General features: G+C 43.9%; 1 protein-coding gene and 1 long non-coding RNA gene across 2 annotated transcripts in view; one reads left to right on the top strand and one right to left on the bottom strand.

Annotated features, from left to right (window-relative positions):
- Positions 1-9,450, top strand: part of LOC110295182 — a 362,990-nt gene that overhangs the window by 25,457 nt on the left and 328,083 nt on the right. The gene's annotated exons all lie outside the window — the stretch shown is intronic.
- The window catches only part of LOC110295183, a 35,752-nt gene that overhangs the window by 12,053 nt on the left and 14,249 nt on the right, over positions 1-9,450 (bottom strand). Inside the window, exon 2 of the long non-coding RNA XR_002378021.1 lies at positions 664-735. This is a non-coding gene — a long non-coding RNA (uncharacterized LOC110295183). The remainder of the gene's footprint in view (positions 1-663; positions 736-9,450) is intronic.

The raw sequence follows: 9,450 nt of genomic DNA, 5'->3' as shown, positions 1-9,450 counted from the left end.
CCTAACTAATGCAGTCTCTGGTCCCGCGTGCAATTGGATTGGAGCAGAAGCTGTGTTCCACTCACCAGAAGTCTTAAGATCTTGTGGTGGGTGTTGTGGGTAGCTGGCGAGTGTCAGCCGACCCTGCGCCCCAGTTGCCCTGGTGCTTTTCTGACCGGAAGAGGCTTGTGGCCCTATGTAGGCCAGATTTCTCTCTCCAAAATTTACATTTTTGACGCTGTTATTTTTCTATATTTTTATTATAAGTAACATATGTGAAGCTTAGCACTTCGTGGATTCCAGCTCAGGTTGCTGTAGATAGCTGATTCCCTTGGTTTATTTCTTCATTACTACAGTTTGGATATCAGTGTCCCTGGAGAAGGTCACGTAGAGAAGGCTTTGCTCCCAATTGATAGTGTTAGTTTGAGTAACTAGGTCACCGAGGGTGTGTTGGTGGAGGCTGTATCTTTTCCAATCCCCACCTTTTGCCTCCTTTCCACCCTGAGGTGAGTGGCCTCTGCCACATGTTTGTGCCACTGAGCTATTCTGCCTCACTATGGGTACAGAAATAGCAGAGCACAGAGCTGTGGACTAAAACCTCTGAAGACAAATCCTTCTTCCTCCCTTGCACTGTTCATGGCAACTGCTATGTCTCAAACGTGCCTTAGGAAGCAGCACACCCACCTTTGAACTGGAATAGTGAATGACAAAGAAGGATGCCAACGTTGAGTCTAGTCTGAGCTACACAGTGTGTCTCTGTCTCAAAAACAGAAGGGAAGAAAGTAAAATGAAACACTGTGAGCAAAAATAGTTGTTATCCTGAAACCAGTCATGGAAAGGGCTTGGTGTAGAGCCTGGGGCTGCTCATCCCTCGCAGCTGTTACATGTATGCTTGCTATACAAGTGAAAGGGCAATTGTACTGATGTGTTTGTGTGTATGTGCATGTATGTATGTATGTGTGTGAGTGTGTATATGTGTGTGTATGTGTGTGTATGTATGAGTATGTGTATGCATTTTTATGTGTGTGTATGAGTGTATGTATATGTGTATGTGTGTATAAGTGAGTGTATGCATGTGTATGTTTGTATATGTGTATATTGTGTATATATGAGTGTGTGTATGTGTGTGGATGAGTATACATATGTGTACATGAGTGTGCATGTATATGTATGTGTGTATATGAGTTTGCATGTATATGTGTGTGTGTGTGTGTGAGTGTGTATGAGTATGAGAGATGTTTCAGTGGTGAAGCACATGTCTTGCTTTTGTAGGAGAGATGATTTTTGTTCCCAGTGCCCAGGTCAGTATCTCACAACACTTGCAGGTGATCCAACATTTACTTCTGTCCTCTGCAGATGTTGGTGCACGCATGGCATAATGTCACACACACACACCACTCACACAAATAAAAAATAAAAATAGATGTTTTAAAAAGTAAACCTCTTGTGGTCTTCAGTCTATCAACTTGTTTTTCTCATAGACTAGTGAAAAAGTACATCTCTGAGGTTATTTCTTCCTTCCTAGGCCTCATTTTACTTAAGTATCTTCGAGTCTCCCCCACAGACTACTAAGCAACTAGATAAAACTAGATAAAAACTAAAGAAAATAAAAAAACAACCAAAACCAAAAACCAAAAAACCCACAAATGAACAAACAAACAAAACATAAAACAAAACCATTTGCTCCCAGTGTTTCCTTTTACTTTGCCCTCTTCTGTTTTTGAGGCAAGGGCTCACTATATAGCCCAGGCTAGACTTGAGGTTGCCATGAGCTGCCCTTGCAGTTCATCCTCTATGGGTTTTAATCTTGGAAGCTTTGGATGGTTAATTTTTTGAGTTTATGTGAACCAGCTCTCAGGTTCCTTAAGTGAGCCCTTACTGAGAGCGTGTGACACTGCAGACAGGAACACTTGGATGCTCATCTCCAGTCCAGACTCAGGCCTCATATGGGCTGAGCTGACTTTCACTGGGCATGTGATGACAATTTTAGGGTTTCCTGTTCTCTAGCAGACATGCCCCGTTCCCCATTTCCTCCTCTGTGGCAGCAGATATCCTAAGAGTCCCATCATGGCTTATGGCTTATTGCCTGCTGGTCACATGTTCAGACTCCTGGGGAAAGGTTCCCATCACCTAGGAGTTACTATTTGATGTAAGCATTGCCCATGGCTTTTGTGTTCTAGTTGTTCTGTCTGCTTGTTTGTGTGTGCACGCTCTTGGTGGGGGTTAAGGAGATGGAGAAACTATATTGTAGCCCCTGTCATCTCCCCAGAGGCCCCCTTGTTCAGTCCTGCTTCCCACACTTCCTGTCCCGTGTGAGGAACAGTCAACAGTCTCTGGAATTTGTTACCCAAAGGTTAATGAAGTGGGCACTAAAGTGTGGCAAAAAAAGCTGGTCTAGTGGGAGGTGGCTCGCTGGTGGGATTCCTCCAGTACGGCCGTTGAACTTTTCTAGATCTGTCTGTCTGTGACTCTGGGTGCCTTATTTCCTTGTTAATCTATCAGATATCATGACCTCATATCACTTTATGCATTTCAAATAACTCTATTCCTGCTCTATCCTCTACACACAAAGATGACCTAAAACCTCTCCCTTTACTGTTAGCTTAAAACCGAGAGGTTTGTCCTATGCAGTCACTAGACTTGGAAAGGCATCTTTTTGCCACTTTTTATAAGTTTCAGGAAGCAGGCACTGGCTCTTATTTTTTCTCTGATCTCTTTTGCTTCTTCTATTGGTCTTAAAATTTATTCAGGGTAGAAAGATAAGGAGTAAAAAGCCTTTTCAGGTGTTTTTTGTTTGTTTGTTTTGTTTTTGTTTTTTTCCCCAGACCTAGAGAGTGGCAATTAGACCAATCCAATGGTCTCTTGGAATTTTTTTCTTTTCTTTAAGGAAATTAATGACTACAGACACAAACATGTCACCTGGCCATTTGAAACCTTGTCAGTTTTGCTCCTATTTTAAGATTGATTAGAAGTTGCGCTAGGAGTGGTCTGCGTAAGTAAGAAAGGAGTCGAAAAGAATTGATCTGAGCCCACCCTACCCCATCCAGTGTGACACGCATCAGGGTCACTTCTGGCAGAGTCATATCGTGAGTACATTGTTGGAGCTCACCACGAAAGGTGGATCTAGTAGTACTTTGACCTGTTGTCGAGAGGAAAACAAGCGGCAAACCCACCCTCACCCCCATTTAATAATCTGGGAAAATATAATCAAGTCCTATCATTTTTTTCCTATTGCCCTGGCTGAACTTCATCATTTATTTAACACTATTTTCAGAAACTGTGTATGTCTGAGTAGTGTGCGTATGTACGTGTGAGTGGGTGTGTGTGTGCACAGGGAGATCTTGGAAGCCTTCCTCTATTGCTTCTCATCCCATCCCTTCCCAATAGGATCAGGATCCATGATTGGACTTGAAGCACACTGTTCAGCTAGGCTGGGTGGCTGGGGAGCTCCAACAATGAGCCTGCCCCACTGTCACTGTTTCAGATATTCTGATCTGAGGCTACTTCCTTGTCCGAGCTCAGTGACAAATGCCAAATTCCTAGAAGTGGCACCAAAAGCTCTCAACACATTAGGTTCTGTTTCAATAGGAAAACAAGAAGTAAGTCTTCTATATTATCCATTTATTTTAAGCTTTGAGCAGCTTAGGAAACAACTGTCCTAGGAAGAGGAAGGTGAGCTCAGATGAATGAGACCTTATACTAAGATTTGGATATTTGCATACCATCTCTCGAGTATAATGTATAATAATAGCCATACAGATGCTTTTGAGCTATAACAGTTGCTATTCCATTGTGTGTGTGCCAGGCATCTGCCCTCATAGGTCTTGAGAAATAGATTGCTATCATGCTTATGGTGTAGGTGCTTAGAGAAGCTGGGTAGCTTGCTGAGACCACCAGGCAACAGATGGCAAAGGTGTGGTTTCACTGGCACATAATTCTAATTTAGAACATATGTTCTTCGCAGTTCTATGCCGTTCCGAATGCCAAGAATGGGAACACTCCACCTGATGATCTCTTTCCTGTCCATGTGACCAGGGAACATTGGCTCTTGCTTTTAGAGATTTGTTGTTTTTGTGGTTGCTCTGTTTTCTTCCCTTATGCTTCGGGTTGAATCCAGACACATGCATGTGCTAAGCAAGCACTGCACCGCTAAGCTACATCCCCAGCCAGGAGGTTTCCCTGCTAGCCCTGTTCCACCTCTTTGTGACCCATGTGATCCATTTGTAGTTCACATGCACCTCTTGTACCCATACATTCTGGGAACAGTCAGACAGCCTCACGTGCAGCTGGATTGCTGGATTCTTTGGCCTCAGCCATGTTCACTTTGCAGAGTTGAGCCTGCTTCTCTGCCCATAGCCAGGAACACATTTCAGGCTGTGTGTCTTCCCCTAGCTACTTTCGGATGAAGATGTAGAACCCTAAGCTCCTCCTGCACCACGCCTATCTGGCCTCTACCATGCTTCCCACCATGATAATGGACTGAACCCCTGGACCTGTAAGCCTGCCCCAATTAAATGTCTTTTATAAGGGTTGCCTTGATCATGGTGTCTGTTCACAGCAGTGAAACCCAAACTAAGACATCCGCCAACCTCCTGTGTTACTTAATAGGCGACATTTGAAATTGTTGGTGTCTAAGGCCAAGGAACAAGCACATTTTTGAGGCATGAATTTGTTTGGTTGCTATGATTTTAGCTTAAAATTTTGATTCAAGCAAAGAAAACATGCTAGCGATGTTGACAATTGATGCTGTCGGTTTGTTCTGGAAGGGGCAAGGCTTTGGGGTACTTTAACCTTACGCTCTCTTTGGCAGGGAAGATTTGGGTTGGTGTGGCCTCAGGTGGAAGTGTCCTCTGGTGAGACACTCTGCTCCTTTCTCAGAGGCTGGAGCAGGGTTTTGAGGAACAGAAGTGGCCGAGGCCTGGGTGACTCTAGGACGTGAAGGAAGGCATGCTCACAAACGAGATCATTGTTCTTTTTCTTTTCATAGTATTTATTGACCGGCTATCACTGGAAATGGAAAGTTAGTACCGTACCCCACAGTTCCAGCAACTTTCTCTCCCCTTAGTATGGCTCTATTTTTTCGTTGTTGTTAAATCAATATTTAATATTTCTTCTTTGGACTGCACAGATATTATCAGGAACTGTGGATGAGGTGTACTATAATGGTTTTTTTTAGAAAATTATTTTAGTTTTTTTTTCCCAAGAAGATAACATTCCCTTATGTATGTGTGTATAAACCTATCACGAATCATTTCCTAGACTCTAGTAGAGCGTGAATTTCCAAGCAGCCCCTTTTCACACACTCCAGTCTCTCAGACAGCTTTTCCCCACTTGATGTAAATGCTAGCATGCTGCTGCTATGCTCAAGGCCCGAGGGACAGCTGTGGGAGCCCGGACTTCCTTCACAGTCATATTTGCCTGTTGCGTTTTTCCTGTTGCGGGTCTCCTGTCTTACACGCCGCAGGCTCATACTTACCAGTTTATTCTCTCAGGAGGTAGAATACATCTTCTGGTAATTACTTTAAAAGGAAAAGGAATGAGATCCTTCATAAATTATTTTATTCCATCAACGTGCTTGGTTAATAACTTGAATTTGAGACATGAAACAACGTTCTTTGTAAATTTAAAAATATTTAATTTTTTTAAATTTTAAAGTTAATTATTTTTTTTTTTTTTTGGTGAAATGTTTAATGACATTCCAACACGCGCAGACCTTATTTTTCTGAGAAAGTTCCTGTATCCTGATATTCATAAATATGCACGGTGGTACCAGCCTTTTCCTCACTTTTCTATTCATTATGTGGGCTTTTCCCCCCTTTTTGTTTACTATTTTATTTCCTTCATGACTTTTGGCCGCCTCTGTTTCCAAATCCTTTCCATTTCCTGTTGCCCAGATGACGTCATCCTCCTCCGGCTCCCACAAGGAACTTTGTGTGTTTGATACCCTGGTCTGATTCCCAGGAACTCCTTCTCCTTTCTGAATGCCGACCAGGACTCTTTCCTTGTGTAAACTCAAGTCAGGTTCTGCTAGCTTCTTTCTTCCAGGCTATGGTCTGCTGAGCTAGGCTAGGATCCTGCCAGGCTCATTGTGAGACTCCCTTAACACCCAATCAAAGTATCTGTCACCTCACTGCTACCAAGCTTGATGCTAGGAAAGGTCCTCTGAGGAACTCTCCTCGTAGGTCCCTACCCTGCCCTCGAGCAGACTTACTGTATTCAGGGTTGAATTCAACCCCTTCAGAAGGGAACCTCTGTGATGTGGGAGAACCTTTAAGAGGCTGTGCCTCGTGTGTGGGGGTAATAAGGTCATGGAGGACTCTGTCCCCTTCTTTCTGCTTCTCCAGCATGAAGCAAGCAGTTTGCTCTGAAAAACCATAGGTCTGTTTAATTTTGGCAGGAGCGTTCAGAAATGTGAGTCTACAGACCTTGCTCTTTTAAGCTGGTCACCGGAGTCATTTAATTAAACTAATGGCTACCTGCCTGCAGTGATTTTTAAAAACTGTTCTCTACATGTTTGTACAAATGTGGAGACTGATCCTTCGTGATTTGTTTCCCTGTTTTTTATATTTAAATATAGGGCAATCATATATTTCGTGGAAGTTCTATATGTGCTATGGTAACTTTGGGCCTTAGTGCGGGATGATTGGCTACACCATTTCTTTCCACTGTCTCTCTTTTTATTGGTTTATTTATTTATATTTCAAATGTTGTCCTCCCTTCCTGGCCTCTCCCCTCTCCCCCTGCCTCTATGAGGGTGCTCACCCACCCACTCCCGCCTCACCTCACCTCTCTAGCACTTCCCTACACTGGGGCATAGAGCCTCCACAGAACCAAGGGCCTCTCCTCCCATTAATGTCCGACAAGTCCATCCTCTGCTACATATGAGGCTGGAGCTATGGGTCCCTCCATGTGTACTCTTTGGTTGGTGGTTTAGTCCCTGGGAGCTCTGGAGAGTTTGGTTGGTTGATATTGTTGATCTTCTTATGGTGTTGCAAACCCCCTAACTCTTCCATTGGAGTCCCTGCACTTAGTCTGATGGTTGGCTGTGAGCATCCACATCTGTATTGGTCAGACATTGGCAGAGCCTCTAAGGGAACAGCTATACCAGGCTCCTGTCAGCAAGCACTTTTTGGCATCAGCAATAGTGTCTGGGTTTGGTGTCTGCAGATGGGATAGATCCCTAGGTGGGGCAGTCTCTGGATGGCCTGTCCTTCAGTCTCTGCTCCCCACTTTGTTCCTGCAGCCTTGTCACTAATAGTGGCCCTTTTCTGTAGGGCTAGTTAATTTTTGAGACACACCTCATCCTCTTTTCTGTTTGGAGAGATGCACATGTGAGACCAATTGTGTGAGCTCCAGAGACAAGAAGTGAAGAAGACTGGGTGTTCAGCTATCAGCCTTTGGTTTCACGGAATCAGTCTATTATGGACATGGTATCCTTGACTCTGCTTATCTGAGATATTCCCCAGCTTGTAGTCTGTTCTGTAGACTAGGGAGTGAATCCACATGTCCTGTAGGTGTGTAGGTCTGTGTATGATTGGGCTGGGGTGGCAGAGCAGCTGTTTAGCTGTCTAATGTACAGCCACTTCCTTAGTTTTCAACACTGTTCAATTTTCCACTCCTTTTTTCACGAGTCTGAGAAAAATATGTCCATTTTCTCCTCAGTGATGGTTTAAGAATAACGTTTCAGAGGTGTGTTAAATCAGAATTACTTGTCTGCTGTATGCTTATATCTTACATTTTAAATCTTCTATGTTTTTTCCCCTAACAGTAGAGTATTGGAAGGTATTCAAGGCTTATGTTTGACTAGAGGTAAATGTAAATGTTTCAGAAAAAGATGGAAGATATTGTGTAATTATCTTCTGATTTCCACATAGACAATAAGAAATTTACATACAAAACTGTTTCAAATAAAGTTCAGTCTTAATAACTGGTGATAGAATATTGACTTACTGGGCAAGTGATAGGCCGTGTTTCCCTGACACTTATTAAAGGGCGGAAAGAAGTAGTATTTTAAATAAGTCCAATGAAAGGAAAGACTTCACAGTGGAGGATAAATTGTGTACCTGAAAAGGTTTCTCATCCACCGTATTCGATTAACATTAAGGGGTCCCTGGGCGACCACCTACCAGTTTGGGGCCATATTGATTTTAACTGCTAATTACCCCAGAGACATGGCCCTGAGTTAGAGTTTTAAATCCAATTCTGCACAGTCTGAAGGTACTTTCTAAACCAGAGTTGTAATTTAAGCAGGGAAGAGTTACTGATCGTGGTGAGGCAGTGCGTCCGAGGACTTTACCAGCCGCGAGCTGAGTCAGGCCTTCTTAGTGTTCCTTTCTACAAAGGGTCCAGACTCACACTGCGGAGCAAGGACATATACGTTGGGGTGTTTCAGACTAACTCAAAGGGCATAAGCTCTCCCTGAACCTCTGAACTATACAGTGGAGAAATCATTCAGACACGAAGATGGGATATTTTAAGTGTTTGAGGGAAGGGTGTAAAACCCGAGGCTATAAGGAAAGACCAGCAGCGCGTGGAGACACAGGTGTAAGGATAGACCAGCAGCGCGTGGAGACACAGGTGTAAGGATAGACCAGCAGCGCGTGGAGACACAGNGTGGAGACACAGGTGTAAGGATAGACCAGCAGCGCGTGGAGACACAGGTGTAAGGATAGACCAGCAGCGCGTGGAGACACAGGTGTAAGGATAGAGGCACTTAGTGAGTTCTCTTCTCCTGTGTCCATGCCTCACACCCCTGCCCTCCCTTTAAGATAATAGAAGAAAACATGGATGGCAGCTTTTCAGAAAGTCAAGAATGATTCTGGGACCTGCCTGGCTATGTCCTTCTGTCTTAGTTAGGGTTTTACTGCTGTGAACAGAAACCATGACCACGGCAACTCTTACAAGGACAACATTTAATTGGGGCTGGCTTACAGGTTCAGAGGTTCAGTCAATTATCATCAAGGCAAGAGCATGGCAGCGTCCAGGCAGGCATGGTGCAAGAGGAGCTGAGAGTTCTACATTTTCATCTGAAGGCTGCTAGCAGAATACTGGCTTCCAGGCAGCTAGGATGAGGGTATTAAAACCTGCACCCACAAGGCCACACCTACTCCAACAAGGCCACACCCCTGAACAGTGCCACTCTCTGGGCCAAGCTCATACAAACCATCACACCACCCTTTACATAAACTACATCTACAATATTCTCAGGACTTCCTGAGAAATCTCTTGGCTTTTTCCTGCTACCCATTCCTTGCCAAATCAAGCCAGTCTTTATCCACAGTTGTTCTCTGAGGCTGAACAGTATGTGCTATGAGCTCAGTTTTGTTTTCCATAAGATATTTTGTATCTCTTTTCATCAGTCTTGCTACATCCACACTAGATATGGGCTTTTGTCTTAAATATCCCCATCAAACAACTGTTTCTTTAAATCTTCCCCTTCCCCTTCCCCTTCCCCTTCCCCTTCCCCTTCCC

Source organism: Mus caroli, chromosome 5, assembly GCF_900094665.2.
Source record: "Mus caroli chromosome 5, CAROLI_EIJ_v1.1, whole genome shotgun sequence".
NCBI lineage: Eukaryota > Metazoa > Chordata > Mammalia > Rodentia > Muridae > Mus > Mus caroli.
The sequence above is the reverse complement of the archived record's forward strand: the minus strand, read 5'-3'. Positions and strand labels throughout refer to the sequence as shown.